Source organism: Miscanthus floridulus, unplaced genomic scaffold (assembly GCF_019320115.1).
Source record: "Miscanthus floridulus cultivar M001 unplaced genomic scaffold, ASM1932011v1 fs_496_1_2, whole genome shotgun sequence".
Lineage (NCBI taxonomy): Eukaryota > Viridiplantae > Streptophyta > Magnoliopsida > Poales > Poaceae > Miscanthus > Miscanthus floridulus.
The window spans coordinates 20,611-41,360 of record NW_027096834.1 but is presented as its reverse complement, the minus strand read 5'-3'; the positions used below and the strand labels follow the sequence as shown (position 1 = coordinate 41,360).

Sequence of the window (20,750 nt, the reverse complement as noted above, 5' to 3'; positions counted from 1 at the left end):
TTCTTCATTTATTTTTTGAATGAATGGGCATGACATGATTCAGATGTAATATAACCTCGAATTACCTGATGGAATTAACAGATGGCATTACATATGATTCAGAGAAGCGTTGCATCATATATGATTCATGTATAAGATAACTTCGCTGTGCTAACGCTACGATAAAAGTAAAAAAAAATAGTATTTTTCTACGTACTTGTGGGCTAAATCTCTTTCTAATGCTAGCCCAAGCCTAACAACTCTTAGGCTAAATTTGCTCCTGATGCTAGCCCAAGCCTCAACCTCCTCTTGGACCGAAGCTAACCCGTGGCCCTGCTCCCACATCTCCCGTGTACCTCTCCGCACGTGGGCCAAGCCCATTGCCGGCCTCCTCCCTCCCTTGACCGAGGGCCACCCGCCGATACTGATAACTGGTTGCCTTGATAACTGGTTGCCAGTTGCCTTGTTATTGACTTTAAGTTTTCCACTACCGTTAAGATCCATTCTTTTCATGTCAGCTTTCAGAAACATCAGAGAGCTGCAATAATTTGAAAATACATTGTCAGTTCACAGAAAACTAACAAGTTATTTAAAATCTGACATCCTATGAACGACTGTATAGATAGGCTATGAACGAGGGCTGTCCATGCGCCTTGAACAGATCATCATATGTAGGACAACTCTGAAAAGAAATTGAGACCAAAGAATCAGACAGACATAAAAATTTAATATTTAATATTTTTTTATTAGCAACTTTAGGATTACATCAGACATGTACATGTTTATAAAAAAATATTTGTAAAGAGAAATTAAAAAATAACATGCCAATTTCATATCAAAGTCATCGTATTAATCGATTCCACACAAATTCAATTGCCAAATATGTACCTTGTGTTTTAAATATCTTACCATGGGCAGGCTGAGGTTTTTCCAAATTGGCTAGTATTGTTCAACAGGTGCATCGCCTAGTAGTGGAAGAACACAAAAACCACCAACCAGATAACGATAATCATCCTGTAGGGATTAATTCGGCTTGATAGTAGAGACTTATCTGGACAATGCATGGCTGTCGAGCTTCACTGTTCTAGACAAAAAATTTATAGAACAATTTAGAACCACAGGCATCATACTCTATGAAAAGAAATGACAAGTTTTCGCTATAAAATACTACATTGCAGATGACTTAAAGACAACATCTTACTATGCAATATACAGGCAACGACCACGATAAATATCATTAAGATGATATGAAGCAACAAATAAACCACACAAATGATTCCATATATATATATATGATGTATCATCTTAGTCTACAAATTCATCATTACATAAACGGTTGAGCTTGCATTCTGGATTCTCTCCAACTCGTATAGATGTACACCATCTAGCAATGTAGCAAGTAATAACAAAGGTACAAACATACTTGCAGATTTTAGATATATTGTGATTAATACCATAACCTTTTTTTTTTACTAATGAAATTGGATATCACTTTTATGTGCGCCTAGCTAGAGATTAGCAGTTTAATCAAGTGAAGAACACACTCCAGTAGCGCATTATCACTCTAGTAGCACTGTAGCATATCTTACTTGCTCTTGCTCCATATTAGATATCTAATGCACGCTGCTAGCATCAACTACAACTTCTATACGCACACAGACTCTAGTGCACCGTCAGCACTCAGCACCCAAAGGAAATAATTAAGCACGCTGCAACTGCTAACAACCAAGAAACAAGGCTGGATGAGCACGCTCTTGTTTCTGCTTCCAGACCTCCTTCCACGTTGCCGTAGTTCAGTAGTTGTAGGAAGACAGATCTTGGACGGGTCCATGGATCTCGTATGCACAGCAGCGACACCAGATCGTGGTTTGACAATAGCAGATTCTAGCATTGAATAGTCAAATTGATGGATTAGTAGGGCATCTAATCTAACAGCACACAAAAATCAGCCAGAAACTGAACATATGGAATAGAGAAATATTCAGACTTGGTGGATGGATTGCTCACCAGTGAAGATGAAACAAATCCATATCCGGACTGGTGGATCTCCACTTCAGCAGGCAGAGGAGATGAGCATCATGGACCCACGGGACCTCGCCGTTGATTAAGAAGGCCAAGGACCCTGTGCTTGCTCTGGGTGCCATGAGCTAGCGCCGCCCCAATCCCCCGTGGCGCAACCGAGCTCGCGTCGGACGGCACCCTTCTCCTCTCACACCTTGCCGATGTCGATGGCGGTGGAGGACCCACGCGACTCCGCCTGATCCAGTTGCGGGGCGTTGGCACGCCTCCCCTGCGAGGTCGACGATGGGCAAGAGATGGAGGCGGCCAGGCCGGATTCAGCCATCGTTGAAGGATCCAGGCAGCGGCAGCCGACGTGAGGCGCAGGGGTCGTTGCCAATGTGAGGCGCAGGGTGATGTGACCCCGTCCGCCGTGGCCTCCCGACGCCTGGAGGCGGCGCGCCTGCAGCGGCCTCGTGTCAACCGGCGGCGGCTAGGGTTACACAAAGGCTGAGGAGTCGCGTGGGGGGCGATCGCGGGCGAGGGCACCAGGAGGAGGGGGCGCGGGCCGGAGAGGCGTCAGGGCGAGGGTTGGGGGACTCGCGGGATCGCAAGCTTGGAGGAGGTCCCACCCGCCGTCACCGTGGGATCGCAGGCGTGGGCAGACGGACGAACCAAAACAAATGTCGCACCAAAAAATGTCCACGCTTTGTTCTTTTTAATTGTAGGAGATTAGGAGAGTCATTTGCATAATAATCGATTTTTATATCTTTCCGCTCTCTAACAGTTTTTCTATACCATGTGTCCACTCTAGGGAGTCATTCTCGTTTTCTATATTTGGCTAGCGCGAAATCCAAAATAGAAAATTCTCTAGGCATATTGGGATAACAAATAAAGACTTTTTGGAGGGCATTTCTTTCATCAAACCTCTATTCTTAGCAATTAGTAAGGATATAAAGAGTCTCTTCGAGTTGCTCTTAGTCGAATTTGTGAGCGTGCCCCAGAAGACCACGAAAAGTGGGTGATTGAGTCGGACAAGTATGCTGGTTGATATTTGACGGGTCGTTTAAGGCGTGCTACCAGCTGGAACTATGGAGCTGGGTACTCGACGACAGGTAATCTGGTGTCACTCGTTCATCTCGATTGTAGCTCGACGAGGGATAAACGTTGCTGCCCAGGATGCAAGGCGTTTATTACTCAAACGATGGCGCTAGCGAAGGCATCATCCAAACAATATTATACTCGATGTATGAAACTAGCAGGTCCAGAGCTATCAGACTATCTAGAGTATATCTCGACAATATATAATTGTTATGTGCCAAGTTGTATATCTAATCCGTGTACGATGCGCGTGTAGGGTTATATTCTATCAATTGTACAAAGAAGCTCTGATTGACGGGAAGTCGTCATCCATAACTGTCTGCAGGCAAATGTGATGCAGATTATTACATTTTTAGTGGCCGTTTCCATCATTGTCATTAGATGGACGGAGGACGGTGCACCAAGCATTCCATGAACTGCTGTAACAAACACAGAAAAGACATATAACAGGACGCGACTGTGCCAAATAATGACACAATTAACGTAGGCTTTAGCGATAAACTCTCCGTTCCAAATCATCGGGCGAGTTCTGTGCTCACTGTAGGAAGATTAGAAAATCCAGTAGTTTCACTCTCAGTAGCAGTGTAGCTATACCTGCCATCCTCAAATTGCCGAAGCTCCACAGCGACCTGTCCCATGGCAGGCCTTGCATTACCCGGAGCAGCGATGCATCGGCTCACTAGCTTGGCAGCTGCATATATCAGTCCCATGCTCCCTTCGTCGACTATGTCAGCGTCTAGAAGATCACCAAGGGTGCCATTTCCCATCCTGTCCTGAAACGTTGTGGTCAGGTTCTTCCATTCTTTGGCCTGTGGGTTCTTACCAGTCAAGAGCTCAATCAGCACGACCCCGAAGCTGTAGACGTCGGTCTTCTCGGTTATCTGGAAGTCCTGTAGAAACTCAGGGTCAAGGTAGGCCAGCGTGCCCTTGGGCACCACCTGCACGTTGTCGTTGATAGTTGAGCACCCAAAGTCGGACACCTTAGCGACCCATCCGTCGCCGAGAAGAATGTTCTCCGGCTTGACGTCGCCGTGCAGAGTCGGGTGCGGCGGCGAGTGCAGGTGCTTGAGGGCCTCCGCGGTCTCCGCGGCGATCCTCAGCCGGGTTGGCAGCGTCACCACCCGGCGCCGACGCCTGCCGTGGAGCAGATCGCTCAGGGTCCCGTTGGGCACGAACTCGTACACGAGCATGGGCGCCTCGAAATGGAGGCAGCAGCCGAGGAGCCTGACGATGTTTGGGTGGTTGACGCGGCAGAGCACGACCAGCTCCTGGACGAACTCCTCCGTCCTGCTCTTGTCGATCTGCTTGCATCGCTTCACCGCGACAGTGGCAGTGCCGAGGGTGGCCTTGTAGACGGTGCCATGTGCTCCTTCCCCGACGATGTTGGCCTTGTGAAAGCCACGTGTGGCCTTCACTAGGTCTCCTCTGTCGTATAAGGTGAAGGCGATGTTTTGGTCATCTGTTTCGAGAAATCGCAACAACATCCGGCCTCCATGTTGCTCAAAGTAGCCTTGTCTTTTCTTGCTCGCCTTGTGGCGGAAAACTTCGGTGGAAAGAAAAGCAATCAGGGCAACCAAAAGTCCGGCCAAAATTCCTGGAGAGATATGGTAATCGGAAATTAATTAATAATGTATCCATGTTCAGTTGACCGAGAAAAAGCATTATGTAAGTCGTTTTGTCTTCTCTAGATTCATAGCTTTACTATATATGTGTCTACAAATAATGTATATATTTAGATGCATAGAAAAAACCATGTATCTAAAAGAACCAAAACGACTTATAATTCGAAATGGAGAGAGTATATAATTGCTAGCAATGATCACAAGCTATATTGTCTATAATCGAGTCATTAGCAGAGTAGAAAAGCTGCAATTGTTGTATCTTGTTGTTACGACGTGTTTTTCTAGGTAGACAGTTATTTTGATTCGATATATAGGCTAATTTTGGCTTAGTAGCAAAAAAAAAAAAAAACGTGTTGAATATTACTAATTCTCCTGCTTTATAACAAATTTCCTGCTATGGCTTCGAATTGAATAATATTGTGCCTGGAGCCCAAAAATGAGTCTCTGGTAAGGATTATTTCAGAGATCAGGAGGAGGGGTTGTATGGTGCATTGGCTACCACAATCTGAAGGATACACTAATTATATTTACCTTGCTTTGCAGGCACTAGTGGCACAAAGCAAGAGCATAACTAGCTCGTTTTTGTTATGTAAGTTTGTAGATATCAGTGCCTTATCATGTAATCAAATGGCAGCTTGTGTTAGTACATCAATTTACACACTTGACATGTTAGCGTGGATTGTTATTGTTAAAAGTACACTTGTTTGTGGATATGATGTATGGATTTAATGATTATATATGTATGGCGTGTTTAGTAAGCTATTGAGGTCTATCTGAATTAACAAATATATTGTGAAAACCTGAAGACCATTCCATCACCGCCGGTTATGCATAGAACCACCATTTATCGTTTGCTCATCACCGTCGCATCATACCACTCACCGTTGGTCATAAAACTTCTCATCACCATCGGACTGTATCACGATGGTGAACCAATCATCAACGCAACAGGTGTAACATACGATGGGGTGGGGATCAAAACATCACCACCGCCGAGTCATTTAGTAAACCGACACCAATTATAGGATCATCATAGGTGTATTGTACTCCAAAGTGACGATAATCATGACCTCAACACAGATGGATCGTCTGCCAAAGCGATGGTGAACATGACCAGGACACAGACTACTCATGCATCAAGGCAACGGTGATCATGACATGTACACTGACGGAGTATACGCCAATGCTGTGGTGTTAGCATCATATCACAGCTGGTTATGAACCGGCGGTGATGACCTTGATCATCACCGTCAACAATTCACTGCCTAGGCCCAAAATCAGCGGTGATGGGGGTTTTTGAACCAACTGTGATCGGCCTGCTATAGTAGTGTAGAATTAGAAGCTAGAGCTAAAAATTAGGGAGTGAAGTTGTACAATATATATATATATATATATATATATATATATATATATATATATATATATATATATATAGACACACACACCGCTCCTCTTAAATTAACTCTCGGGCTAAGAACTTGTCTTAGATTAAATCCACTTCTAGAGCTTAACTGTATCATATTTATTTTTCCTCAAAGGCACTAGAGCACACTCTTGGAAGTCAAACCCACATTCACTAGCACAAAACCAATTTTAGGAGACATGCCATTTTATTTACTAAGGGAGACGAACCATTTTTTGAGGCACCCCACCTTTGTAAATCAATTAATGTAGTTGGGAGAGGTCTGCCTCTAAGAATGGAAGTCATTTTCCAAGGCAGAACTCTTAAGAGAGCTTTTGTCATTTGAGGTGTAGCCCAACAACCCATTTTAACTCCTAAGATATATAAGGAAGGATAGAGAACCCTACCTCGATAGTCCATCTCCCCCATAGCCGCCCTCCGTCTTCTCCCCCACAGTCGACATCCCTCCCTCTTCTTCTTCTTCCCCACAACACCCACCCTCCCTCTTCTCTCCGCTTGCAAGGTGTGGCATGGCGGAGTGTGCGAGGAGCAAGGCATGGCCTTGGTGTGCCGGGGGGGGGGGGGCAGGGAGTCGCCAAGCGTAGAGGCGTGACTTGGGAGTGGCTGAGATGCGAGGCACGGTGGCGTAGACAACCAAGGGTGAAGGAAGATCCAGAAGGCCCATGCAGCGTGGCCAGCCCTTTCTCTCGCCACCATGATCCGGCGGGGTGGCCAAGGGCAGATCTAGTGGAGGGCCCTTTCTCTCACCACCCTCTTATCAGCGACGGCCCAGCTGGGTTGTGGACCGAAGGCATTTCGATGACGTGCGGTTGTCCCTTCGCCTCCATGTGGTTGCCGACCCTCTCTTTCCTGGTGGTCACCAATCGAGATTTCGAGTATCGTGGATGAGATCTACCTCGAGGTGGGCGGCACAGATATGGAGCACCTCAATGAGGGCGGTGAGGAAGCAACATAGATGTGGTACACCCTAGCTAGGACTCATCTTTGTGTCCAAACATCTCCCTGTCCTCACCGAGTTTGACTCTAGGTGGATCGGCATGGCAACGCGGCATGGTTTCTTGGTGTGGATCAAGATAGGTTCGCATGGTGGCACGGCATGGTAGCTTGCTAGATCTAGGTGGGTCGACGTGGCGGTGTGCCTTGGTAGCTCACTGATTCGGCGAGGTTTTGGAGGATCCTGCGATACCCGAGGATGAGACAAATCCTGCAAGATCTTGGCATCATACTCGGTGAAGATGGCGGACCTCCACGGTGGGCTTAGTGGGCTCGCACAACACGCTAGCTAGGCTGACAGCTTATTTTATTTGCCAAATTCATTTTCAGAGACCCACAAGTTCCCTACCAATGAAAATCTTCATTAACATAGGCGCCTTGCTAGAGGCAGGTTATATTAACATGTTATGCCCGCCTTTGAAAAATGTGTTCATAGTAGTGATTAACTCATGGAGCAAATAATGGGGGTCAATTGAGTGGAGTAGTAAATTTTAATAGGCAAAACCCATTAGCTTGGAACCAAAAGATGGAACTAAAGACTGACAAGGGTACTGTAGTTTTTTGTTTTTCTGTGGCACCAATCTGTTTTAAACTTTATAGAAACTGATTTAATCGGCCACAGGAGGTTATATATTATATCAAAAACAAACAAGATGTAGCGCATACCTTGAAAGCTTTAATGCAATCATGAACAAAGTGGAAGCTTTCATGCAATAATGACCAAAGTGAAAGCTTTATAAATAAAAAAAGTTAAGTAAAATTATTTGAAAGATTGGGGAATAATGAAATAAAAAGTATGGAGCCAGGCCAAACAGGGCCGACCATATGGAGTTGCTTTACAAAACTGTTCGAGAGGATTTTTCCTCTTTTTGCAAGAAAAAAAAACTAAATTAGAGTGTTGTTTTACAAAAATTATAGAGATGCTCTTAATAACAATATATAATATAATAATTCTAAAATACCAATGGAGATAGTAGGACTTGTATAAAGAAATGATGACATACAAAGTCTAGCCGTGCAATTGAGCAAGTTAATTCTTTAGTTGTTATTACATCGAGTGAATTGTGGTCTGACTCCCAATCTGTAGCAGCAACGTACTAAATCTGAAGACCTGAATGTGCTTCTACAACTTCGAAGTACCGGTGAAACAAATTGGGGATCCCCAAAGAGTATCTCCGTTGGGTTTTAATGGTATTATGTGTCTATTTTATTTGTAGTAAAAATCAAATTAATTCGACAGCAAGCCAAACTGAGCTCAACATGTGAACCTGCAAGCTTTCCATAAATAAAAATCGAAGTGTTGCAGCTTAAGAAAAATGCTCGTACCAGCGGCCACCTGTGCTCGTGGAGGAAAGGGATCTTTCTGGCATCCTCCAATAGATGCATTTCCTCGGGTGCCCGTAGGACAATCACAAGTGAATGAACCATCTGTATTCATGCACACTCCGTGGCATGGGTATTGTTTACGGTCAAGGCACTCATCAATATCTGCAATAGAACATCCAGTTATTAAACATAACATGTATATGTCCAAAAGCATGCCAAAGGATCGATCATATATATAATTTCTATCTAGTTTATATCCACAAACAGTGTGTGCCGTGCACACATCCGTTTCTCCCGCGCACCTTTTGTTTGTTTTTTCTTAAATTAAGTTGCCTCTCATGCGCAACTACAACCAACACACGTGCACATACAACTAAAACGAAACAGTTGCAACTCTGTTTGCTTCCGAGTTAAAACTTCATGTATAAGAGCAGCCACAATGTGACAGTAAAGTAGTCTATTAGAATAAATATTCTCTACCAACTAGCTGACCTATTGTGGAGATAATCATATAGCAGTTCACAGAAAGTCCATAGACATATGGACTACCTATAAGAAATAAAGAAATGTTTATTTTCTCTCTCCGCCCTCTTTCTTGCTCTGGTGGAGGTGGAGGAGTTGGTTGTATACAAAATTGTTTAATCTTTGGTGGAACTCACCTTATGGACTACTTGTTGGCTGGATATTGTGAGCAAATAATACTAACTATAGACCACTTATGTGGGAACCATGTATATAGACTACTTGGTCTATATACATTACAATCAGCACTTATTTAACTACTTAATTCAATCTCACATCTACCAATCACTTGACACATATGCATGCATGAAATTTTTTTGTTGTTTAAATTTTTAAAAGCTTGAGTCCGAACCGTTTAAAGATTATTATTGTTGGAAAAAATATGCCGAACAAAATGAGATTGAAGAAGGCTATGTTTCGATAAAGTTTTTAAAAATATAGTTACAACATATTATGGCATGCATAAAAGATTGTGAGATAGAACAACAAAGAGGGTAGGAAAGTGGATTCACCTTGGCAGCCGTTAGGAAGGTAAGGGTTGCCGTGGAAACCTTGGTTGCACTTACAGATGTAGCCTCGTCCGCTGGCTGCGTCAGAGCAGAAGCTGTTGATGCTACGGCACGCGTAATCAGGGTTTCTGACTGCCGTCTTGCAGTCGTCAAATCCGATGGACCAGTCAAGGACCACCGGCGCCATTCCACCACGGGAGCTGTTGAATGCCGACGACGAGTTATTGTTGATGAACTCCGGCTAGGAGATGTTGTTGGAGCTGGAGGTCGACGACGTGAAGTTGGACGAGTCCATGAGCACCGCGAAGCTGCAGCGACTAAGGCCGCCGTCGTCGTCGATCCCTGACATGTTCAAGCGATGGTCGAACCACACATGGTAATACTTGAGACCCTTGGGGATGGCCGTCTGGCAGCAGCCCATCCCGGAGCAAGGGTTTAGGGACATCTTGCCGTCGAAGCACATGGCCACGCACCCGGTCTGGTACATAGCAGAAACGTTGTTCCCTCTGGTGTCGCCGATGTACGCCAGCGCCCGGCACCCAACCACCGTGAACTTGTTGGCGAGTGCTCGAGAAAGTGTACGGCGAGTTATTGAACAAGTCCCAGTGCCACTCATCCCAGTCCGCAGACGCAGACGCAGCGTCGTAGCAGTAAGAAGAGATATGCTGGAGCACCTTCACTTCACCTTGCTCCAGAGAGATGTTGAGGACCTCCATTCTAGTATCCATGAACGGCTTAAGGACGCCGTTGCCGGTGTCCTTACACATGATTTCGAATCCCGGCAGCAGCCAGCAGTGATCTCCCATGCCGAACGGGAAAGGGATGTCTACACCGCCGCATGATGTTTCACAGTCCGCACCACCAATACTAGCCTCTCCGGCGGCGGAGGCGGCGGCGAGCCATGACGACATCGCCACCACGACCACCACCGCACTGAGACACACTAGTCCTGCTACTAATGCTGATGAGTGGGATGTCATGACTGACACTAACTAGTCTTCTTGAGCTGTTGATGGAGTGGGAGCTCTGCTCTCTCCGTAAGCTCTGCTCTCTCCGTAAGCTACTTGTCTGAGCATCTGTCCAGAGGTCATAATCCGATATAAAAGTGGAACGGGGACCTGTCACCTGCAGAGGAACTGCTGATGCAGTGCCGCTTCTGTGGAATAATGGATCCACTTTGTGTGTGCCGCCCACGGTTGTTTGCCTGTCAGTGTCAGCATCTTGCGCATTGTCTGAAACATTCCCCAGTGCAGACTAATCCTTGACCTTGTCGGACGCATCAATCATAAGAACCCCCCGACCCCCCCCCCCCCCCCCCCCCCCCCCCTCCCACCCCCCCCGTTTCCCAATCAAACACGTGGATCTTTTTTGTTTTTAATCTATGTACATTGGGAAAACAGGCTGCATTAACTCCTCGCGATGTGCGTTATAGTGACATTATGGAACTATCACTACCTAATATCCATGGAACACTGTCACATCTAAAGCCAACATCACTGTTCAAATCAGATTCGGCAGAGGGCAATGATAGGGTTATCCTATCACTGCCGGTTTCTAGACCCGCTGATATGAGCCCAGAGTAATAAGAAGATTTCAGTGCCGAACCTAGCCTTGATATGACTATGATAGAGTGGGAGTCATGCCGAGTAAAGCTGACAATGGTTGCACGAAGGTCACTACCGGGTCAGTGGATTCAACCAGTAGTGACCTTCATTTTCCTATTTTTTTATATACTTTGTTTGTACATTTGAATAGAAGTTATTATCTAATACTTTACATTTGATATTCCGCCATTACATATCTTACATGATTCGATAACGAATACATAACAATTAGAAAACCATACATAATAGATACAGATGAAGTCATTAGAAACCAAAGTCCATATAGCCATAATTACACGTGATAGTCTGTCATTAGAAATCAAAGTCCATATAGCCATAATTACACATGATAGTCTGTCATTAGAAATCAAAGTCCATATAGCCATAATTACACTTGATAGTCTGTCATTAGAAATCAAAGTCCATATAGCCATAATTACACGTGATAGTCTGTCATTAGAAATCAAAGTCCATATAGCCATAATTACACGTGATAGTCTCATTACTACAAAACTGCGTTGTCTCGTAGCGAAAGTTTGGAAGCTAATGGCATGTACAGCGCGTCTGTAAGGCTCGTCTTTTTCGTGTCATTTTTGCAACAAACACCCCGCCATCGTTCATTGAACGAGGAGAGAGAGAAGCGTCGTCGTCTGGCGAGGCAGGCTCGTGCTACCAGACCCTGTCGCCGGCCGAGAGACGCGCTGTACGGGACGCGTCGTCTCCAAGCCGCGTGCGGGATCCAAAGCGTTTGTGGCGAGTTCGCTTCGTTCGCGCCTCGTCCCGACGGAAGCCCCGCCCTTCCCCGCACGGACGGACCTGCCTCGTCCCCAACGACCCCGCCCTTCCTCATCCGCCTCGTCCTCGCCTTGCGGACGGACGCGGACGCGCGTCATCCTCGCCGGTGGCCAGGCCTCCCTCCGCAACGTCTGCGCCGGCGTCCGCAGCTCCCTCCGCCTCGTCACCGACGGACCCCGGCCTTCACCCTCGTGCTCGCCTCGCGGAAGGAGCGTCGTCCTCGCCGGTGGCCGGCGGGCCTCCCTCCGCCTCCTCCTAAGATGCACGACCCACGAAGGCTGCGGCGGCGGCGGCGCGGCCGTGCAGGACATAAGGATGCTGCGGCGGTGTTCTTCATCCTCGTCGTCATTCCTTGCTCATGGAGCCGCAGAGGCAAGAGACGTGATGCTCAGATATGAAGGTTGCATTCTGGGCACATTCAGAATGGAGCATATGTGGAATTATATTTTCATCGGTATGAAACACTCTATCTGCAACAAGATTTACTAATCTATCTGTGTTTATTCTAGAATACATGTCTGTGTTTATTCCAGAAAACCTTGTTTAAATAGAGAAAATAGTTGCTCATGTGTAAGGATGAAAACGGACGGAATCGAACGGAGAACTCCTCAACCGTTTTCTACTTTTACATTTGAATACGAAAACGAAAACGAAAGCGGACAAACCGAACACGAAAACGAACACGAACTTACGGAATATCGAGAATTTCGAAAACGAAACAATTCGAGCGGAATTATATCGAACACGGTCAGTATACGAAAACTCAATACGGAATACCGACCCGTAGACCAAGTGCGTGACTAAGTGCATACATGATCAAGTTCATGTGCATATAATAATTAACAAGTGCATATTATAGAAACATGAACTCGAACTGAGTCAGAATAATTTTATTAATCTTTTTAGAATAGATGTAGTATTTTATTTTAAAGATTTATTCAGATTTTTCTTTTGAGCAACAAAGATTTATTCGGCTGATGCAAAAACTATCAAATGATTGACTTTGCAGGTGGGGGTTAAACCGATGTGCTTGATGGGCTATGGCCCAGGTGGGCTTTCGTGTAGATGCTGCCGGTTTCCTGACATTTAGCACCATCTCATGAGGTGAAGAGAGACGAGGCTGAGCGTCGTCTATAAGAGAGGGCAGCTGGCCACCAGTAGAAAGAACACAGCTGCGTGGTGAACAACCTGTAATTGGGCTGTATGACCTGTGCAGTTGGCCAAATTCGGTTTAAACCGAATTTTCAATTCGGAATATTTCAAATTAAAAGTAGAAAAGTAGAAAATGGTCGGAAAAATGTCTAAACCGTTTTCTACTTTTACATTTGAAATACGAAACATCTGAAATGCGAAAGCGAAAACGGTAAAGTCGGACAAGAAAATGCGGATTCGATCGGATTAAATATAAAAAAACGATGCGGTTCGGTTCGGGATATTTCTGTTCCGTTTTCATCCTTACTCATGTGGCTGTATCTGAATGTTCTAAAATGGTAGCACATACATACAGGAAGTAGTGTTTTCAATCAGTCTCTGAATTTGCAACATGCTGGTAGCACATACAGGAAGTAGTGAATTTTCAGAAGTTGCGTAATTTGGTGCAGCAGGACTGTATGGTGCAGCAGCTCTGTTTCCTTGTTTGCAAAATGCCATCTTGTTTGCTGATGCTCTGTCCTAGTAGCTCTGTATGCTCCAAAGTGCAAGATTTGATATTTCTGCTTGCTCATAGCTTGTTTGGTGTGTACAGAAGTAGCAGGGAAAAGGAGGTTAAAGAACGAGCCATGGTGACTTTCTGGACAGCAAGGATGATTTTGCTAGTTATGTTGGTAATCAGCTGATGGCATGATGATTTTGCTGGTGTCCTGTTGCTACTGATCAAGTTTCTTTTGTAACTTGATAATGGCACCAGAGATTGCTGTAATCAAGGTTTTTTTTTGATGCCGAACTCTATTTTCTGTGATCAAGTTATCAAAGCAAGAAGGTTTAGTTTGTATTTTTCTGCAACCATGTATTGAATGATCTGTTTTGTAATTAGCAACACAACGGTATATAGAAATGATATTCATGATTGATCACGGTTACATGCAAGCATTAATTAACTTGTAGCATCCAAATAGACAGTCTCTGTCCGTGGATTGTATGAGCTGGTGTCTGTGTTGTGAATTTCAAGAACTTGTAGATAGACAGGGCTGTCTGTGGGTTGTACATGCCTAAGCGAAGCCACCCACATGGACGCGTGAACCCCTTGTCATGTCTTGTCATGCCCTTGGTGTGAACATTGCTAAAGCAGACAAGCGGCGCTCGGCTAAAGTGGAGTGGAGGAGCAATGCTTGCTAAAGCTGACGTTGCAGAATTCCCCCTCAGGTGTCAGACAACTACCCCACAATAGGCGTCGGCCGAAAGATTTGAAATGTCCCCTGGGTGCTTAGATCTCTCTAGCAAGATCCTTGTGGCTTCCTTGGAGGCCATGGACTGAGGGACCTTTGCTCGGCTGAGCCCTTCCATGAGGCAGCCAGATCAAGGAGCTCTGGCCCTTGTCCATCGAGCCACATTGATTCGACCGGAGCCCCGAGCGATAGGGAGTCAGGTGGAATATCTATCGCTCGAGATAATGTGAGCTCCATTGGCCTCGGCCTGTATCTAGCGGGGGCGTACGAGCATACTCGCTAGGTGTAACCCCTGAGCACCTGTCCAATTAGTAAATTGGTCAGGGGGTTAACTTCATCGTAAAGACGTTTACTAAGGAGTTTATATAACCCTGGAGTTCACTACAAGAGATCAGGCTCTCCATGTCACTTTTCGAATGACAACCCTTATATGTCACAAGATGGTTCTGATTATGATAATTTTGCTGGAGATGACAAATGTTTATGACAGAATTATATTTTGGTTATAAATGTCAGCTCAAAGTCGTCACAACCTGGTCACAAAAAAAAGTCGTCACAGCCTAATTCTGTGAAACATTTGTGATGATATTTATGGACATGCTTGACTGTCGTGGTCCCAGTAATCTATTTGAAGTTCTCATACTGTGAAATTCAAATTTTCGAATTGTTCAAACGAACTGGGATGGAGGAATGACCAAAACCATATGGACTAAATGCGAGAGACCTACTTCAACAATATGGCGATGTTTGCGTTCAGCGGAGCCATTTTGTTGATGTGCATAAGGGCATGAGACATGATGCGAGATGCCAATGCGCTGAAAGAAGGCATTCCGCTTTTGATATTCCCCTCCCCAGTCAGTTTGCATAGCGAGAATTTTTCTATCAAATTGGCGTTCAACCATAGCTTGGAATTCATGAAATTTTTGAAAAACTTCAGATTTATGACGAAGCAAATAAATCCATGTAAACTTGCTGAAATCATCAATGAAGCTAACGTAATAATTGTTTTTGCCAACAGAAGTGGGCGCAGGACCCCATACATCAGAAAACACAAGTTCTAAGGGACTCAATGAGATACTCGTGGATCTAGGATAGGGTAGCTGATGACTTTTGACCTTTTGGCAAGCATCGCAAACAGTTTCTTTATTCAAATCGGCAACAAAGGGAATACTATTTTTGCTAAGGACTTGCTGAACGACTACAAAAGAAGGGTGGCCGAGGCGACTATACCACCTGGACGAAGGAGACTTGATAGCACTAAACGCCCCTTTATTCGATGACGGCCTAGACTTCAACGGGTATAGGCCGCCTTCACATTCCCCTCTAAGGATGGTTTTTTTCGTCGCCTGGTCCTTAATCAAAAAATAGTTGGGATGATATTCAATAAAAGCATGGTTATCGGATGTAAGACGATGAACAGATGCAAGGCTTTTGTTAGTTTCAGGAACATAAAGAACTTTGTTTAGGACGAGATTTTGATTTGGGGTACGAACAAAACTTTGACCAATTTGATTGATTCTCATACCTGCGCCCTTAGCAGCATGAACCTTGTTATTTCCATGGTACTTGTCCCTCACGGTGAGCTTCTCTAGCTCTCCCGTGATGTGGTCAGTAGCACCAGTGTCGGTGTACTAGTTGGTGTCAATCCCATATGAGGCTGAGGAGGCAGATCGGGATTGCTCTGGTGGGCCGGTGAAGGAAGCGTCAAAACGCTTGAAGCAGCGGAGTCCGGTGTGGCCCTCCATGCCGCAGAGCTGGCAGATGGGTTTATCGCTATTGTAGTTCAACCGGGGGCGCCTGCTGCTGTTGTTGTTACCACGGTTGCGGCCGCGCCCGCGTCCTCGGCCACCATCGCCGCAGTTGAAACCGCCACGGCCTCCACGTGTAGCCGTGTTAGCAGATGAACTGGATCCACCATGTAGGAGATCCATCCGCTATTCCCAGCTCACTAGCTGGGTGTAGAGCACGCCCAAAGATAGTGGCTCCGTGCGCGCTGTGACAACCGAGACAATCGGATTAAAATCCATGTCAAGTCCGGCTAGTACATAGGAGATGATCTCTTCATCTTCAAGACGTTTGCCGGCGGCCGCCATGTCGTCAGCAAGAGATTTCATCTTGTTGAAGTAGTCGGCAATTGTAGACGAGCCCTTCTGCGCTGTGGCCAATGCCATGCGCGTGTTGATGATACGGTCCCAAGACTGGGAAGCCGTCATCTCTTAGATCACTTTCCAGATCTCAACCGATGTGGCGCAATTGGAGACTTGCACCTGGATCTCCTTGGAGATATTGGAGAGCAGATAGTTAACGATCTGCTGGTCCTTCGCAACCCAAGTTTCATACTCAGGGTTGGGGATGAGCTCAGTCGGCTTGTCGGCCGCCTTGCGGATTTGCTTCGCCGGCACCACAATGTCGGGCTCGAGATAGTGCGCTATCTGCGCACCGCGAAGAGCAGACAGCACCTGGGCGCTCCATAGGGGAAAATTCCCTTTGCCTAGCTTCTCGGTGATGGGACAACCGATCAGATAGAACGATTGTTGAAGCGCAGAAGAGGAAGCCATCAAGAAAATTGTGGACTAACCTAGCTCTGATTACCATGTGAAAATGGTTGGAACGTGATGCCCTCTTAGGCTCACGGCTTTGTGTTAATATAGCCAGGAAGAGCCCCTGACGTGGCGGTACAACTTGTACAACAAGAAGAAGCTAACTACTTTTGGTAACTCTAAATTACATCACAAGATTACATCAATCAGGAGATACCTATCCTATCTAACCGAAGCCGTGATACTTGTCTTCACCCGCAATCCAAGCCTGAGCGCACAACCAATCTTCAGGAGATATCAATCAACCATCAATCAACCAGATATTGCGGTCATGTGATTTTATTGGATATTCTTAACAAGGCTGTGTATATGTGATCATTTCTTTATACAAATCCTACTACTTTCAATGACTTCCACAGTCCCAAAAGAGTGTCACTATAGGTCATGTTGGTCAAACTATCTAGTTTCGTTAAATTTGTAGAAAATGTTAGCAACATTTATATCTCTATATTAAATAAGTTTATTATAAAAATATATTCAACGATTAAAACTATCATAAAAAGCCCGTCTCTTCTAGTGACCATTGCTAGCAATTATATGGTTCTATTGATAGATTGTTGAGCGCACTATCAGTATCTACATACATTCTCCACAGACAGCTGATCTTGGAATACATTATTAATTTCTGATTACCATATCTCTCCAGGAATTTCGGTCGCATTTTTGTTGCCCTGCTGATTGCTATTCTTTTAAACCAAGTTTTCCTCAATAAGGATAAGAAAAGACAAAGGTAGTTTGAGCAGCACGGAGGCCGCATGCTGACGCGAATTCTCGAAACAGAAGGCAACAAGACCTTCAAGTTATACGAAAGAGGAGACCTAGTGAAGGCCACACACATGGCTTCCACAAGGACAACATCGTCGGGGAAGGAGCACATGGCACCGTCTACAAGGCCACCCTCGGCACTGACAGTGTCGCGGTGAAGCGATGCAAGCAGATCAAGAAGAGCCGGACGGATGAGTTCGTCCAGGAGCTGGTCTGCTCTGCCGCGTCGACCAAACCTGACAATATTTACGTGCCATTGGTATTTTACCTTTTCCCACCACATGTCAATGACAATGTTGCTGGAAACAAATATCTTCTTCTCAACTATACCATATGAGAAGATGCAGTCATGATTATCACTGTCCTTGCATGAGTTGGGAGTTTGCTTTGTTTTTCCGTTGTAGTACATCGTCATCGAAACCCTGCTGCACTAGCTAGCACATCATCTTTTTGATGACAGCTAGCACATCATCTTGTATCTCCGCAGGTAGTTCTCATTTAGCTTTAATTTGGAAGGCCATGTGCTCTCCATTGGTTGTTTCCGGTGGCCACTGTACAGTATAGTTTTTTTTTTCACGACATTTGCTAACTAGGGGGTAAATGGCCTATAAAAATCTCTACAAAGACACTAGAGCAAAGAGTTATAAATCTAAATGGCGAAATGTAATTTTGCTTTAGCTCTACAAGGGTTGCAAGGCACCTATTCCAATAATTCTAGTTATCTATGATCTCTATATCAAGCAAGAGCTAAGTCACTACAAGCTAAGTTAGTGAGCTCTCAAAGACTAAACTAAAGAGCCTCACTAACCAAACTACTCAACAAGACAAGCTAGCTCTCAAAACTAATTACAGTAAAGAGCTTAGCTACACTAGAATATAAATACAAGAGAGTGAGTGAGATGATTATACTGCCATGGCAAGAGACAATGAACCAATCAATGAATACCAAGAGAATCACCGGGAGAATTCCAGTCACAATTGACACAAGATTTTTCTCCCGAGGTTCACGTCCTTGCCGGCATGCCAGTCCCCGTTGTATCGACCAACACTTGGTGGTTCGACGGCTAATAGGTGTTTCATAAATCTAGCCCAACACTTGGGCGCCGCAAGAACCTACCCACAAGTGAGGTAACTCAATGACATGAGCAATCCACTAGAGTTACATTTCAGCTCTCTGCAGGGGAAGGTACAAGACCCTTTACAATCATCAGAAGATGGCCACGAACAATCACCAACTCGTGTCAATGCTACTCTGCTGCTCCAAGCCGTCTAGGTGTCAGCAAACACCAAGTGTAACAAGAAATCCGCAGCCACAACGATCACCATGTGCCACTAGATGCAATCACTCAAGTAAATGCACTAGGAAACACTCCCAATCTCACTTTGATAACGAATCAATGATGGAGATGAGTGGGAGATATTTGCTTAGGCTCACAAGGATGTATCACAGATGAAAATGTACAAGAGTGTGAGCCCAAAGCGAGCAACTTCTATTTATAGAGCCCCCAAGACTCGGAGAGCCGTTGGGAGCTCGCAGAATGACCGAACGCACTGACCAGACGCTGCCCTGCGTCCGGTCGACCGAGTCTGGTCGCCCGATGCCTGCCACGTGGCCCTCCGTTCAACGTCACGTGTCGATCTCCATTGGTAACTTAACGGTTCACTCGCGCAATTAAAGAATGACCGGACGCGTTGCACAAGTGACCAGACGCACCACCACGTGGCATCCGATCGTTTCCAGATATGTTCTAGAGCGCACAAAACAAGACTGGACGCGCCCGGTCACAGATGACCTAACACGTCTAGTGTCCGGCCCTTCCCTCTTAGTCCCAGCGCGTTTCTCAACGCCGTGACCGGACGTGTGAATAGTGTTCACCGCGCGTCCAGTCGCGCATTCTCTCCAGCGTCCGATCGAGGCCCCGAGCTGCTCCCCTCTGCAACACATGACTGGACGCGGCGCTAGAGTCAGGTCCAGCTTCCGGTCGCAACTCAGCCCTCTTCGCCAAGGCCCGCGCCACCTAGGAACATGCACCGGACGCGTTCGGTCAAGCCGAGACCAGAGTCCGGTCGCGTGTGAGTGACCCCTTCTCTTTTTCTATCTCCTCAAACACTTTGCCCTTGCTTCCATGTTGTTAACCACAAAGTGCACAACTCATGTGCCCATGTGTTAGCATTTTTCCAAGCATTTTCAAGGGTTAATTGTTAGCACACTAGGTCCCTAATGCATATGCATAAATCATATCACCTAGTGGCACTCGATAACCGCTTAGCCAAAGATTTTCTCTCTTTATAGTATAGCTATTGATCCAAAATATGATCACACTCTCTACAATGTCTTGATCACCAAAACAAAACCTATTTGATACCATTGTCTTGATAACACTTGGTTTTTGTTTTTCTCTTTCTTCTTTTCCAAGTTAGAGCTTGATCACCATCATCTTATGTCCATCTTCATCTCCATGGACCTCTCATTGCTCCATCACTTGGTATGTACCAACCTTGCTCAAATCAACACTCATGACAAAGGTTAGTACTTAGGTTTCATCAATTATTCAAAACTAAACTAGGGCTTTTAGGCGGTCACCAGAGAGAGAAGCAGTGTGGTGTGGGGGGGGGGGGGAAGAGATTCTGAGGGAGAAAAAAAGAAAATATAAACTTTTCACTGACAAGTGGGACCCATTTGTATTGGGGATGAGTTATTGGTCCCATTTGTATTGGGGATGAGTTATTGGTGGTCTGCAATAGCACCTTCCCAAATAATATGAAAAGTAGTATTGGGTCATCGCCGTTATCATCTTATTGGGGAGTTATACTAGGGAGCTAGTGGGGATGCTCTTATATAGAATATTTTATGGTGATACAAGAAATATTAAAGAAGACAGAAGACTTTGCCATGTTAACACTAGGCCCGGCCCGGGGGGCAGGGGTTTCGAGCTGTGCCTGCGCTGAGGGCCCTCGATGTTAAGGGGCCCAACCCTATATATCTAAGATGTAGGTATAGGAGCTCATAGGAAACCAGGAGCCCATGAGGCCAGGAAATGGATTGGCACGTACGTGAAACTTTCAAGCATATGTCGATTTGGTTTCCGTAGTTCCACGTCGGCGCGTCAGTTTCGCATTCTGTCGCTC

The 20,750-nt window shown here is 45.5% G+C and overlaps 1 non-coding gene and 1 pseudogene across 1 annotated transcript; both read right to left on the bottom strand.

Moving 5' to 3' along the window:
* Positions 1-3,336: 3,336 nt before the first annotated feature.
* LOC136531975 (wall-associated receptor kinase 2-like) lies at positions 3,337-10,565 on the bottom strand (annotated as a pseudogene).
* A 5,629-nt stretch (positions 10,566-16,194) lies between these two features.
* Positions 16,195-16,331, bottom strand: LOC136531977 (small nucleolar RNA Z247). Its single transcript, XR_010778147.1, has one exon. It is a non-coding gene; the product is annotated as a small nucleolar RNA Z247 (small nucleolar RNA).
* Between the last annotated feature and the right edge of the window lie 4,419 nt (positions 16,332-20,750).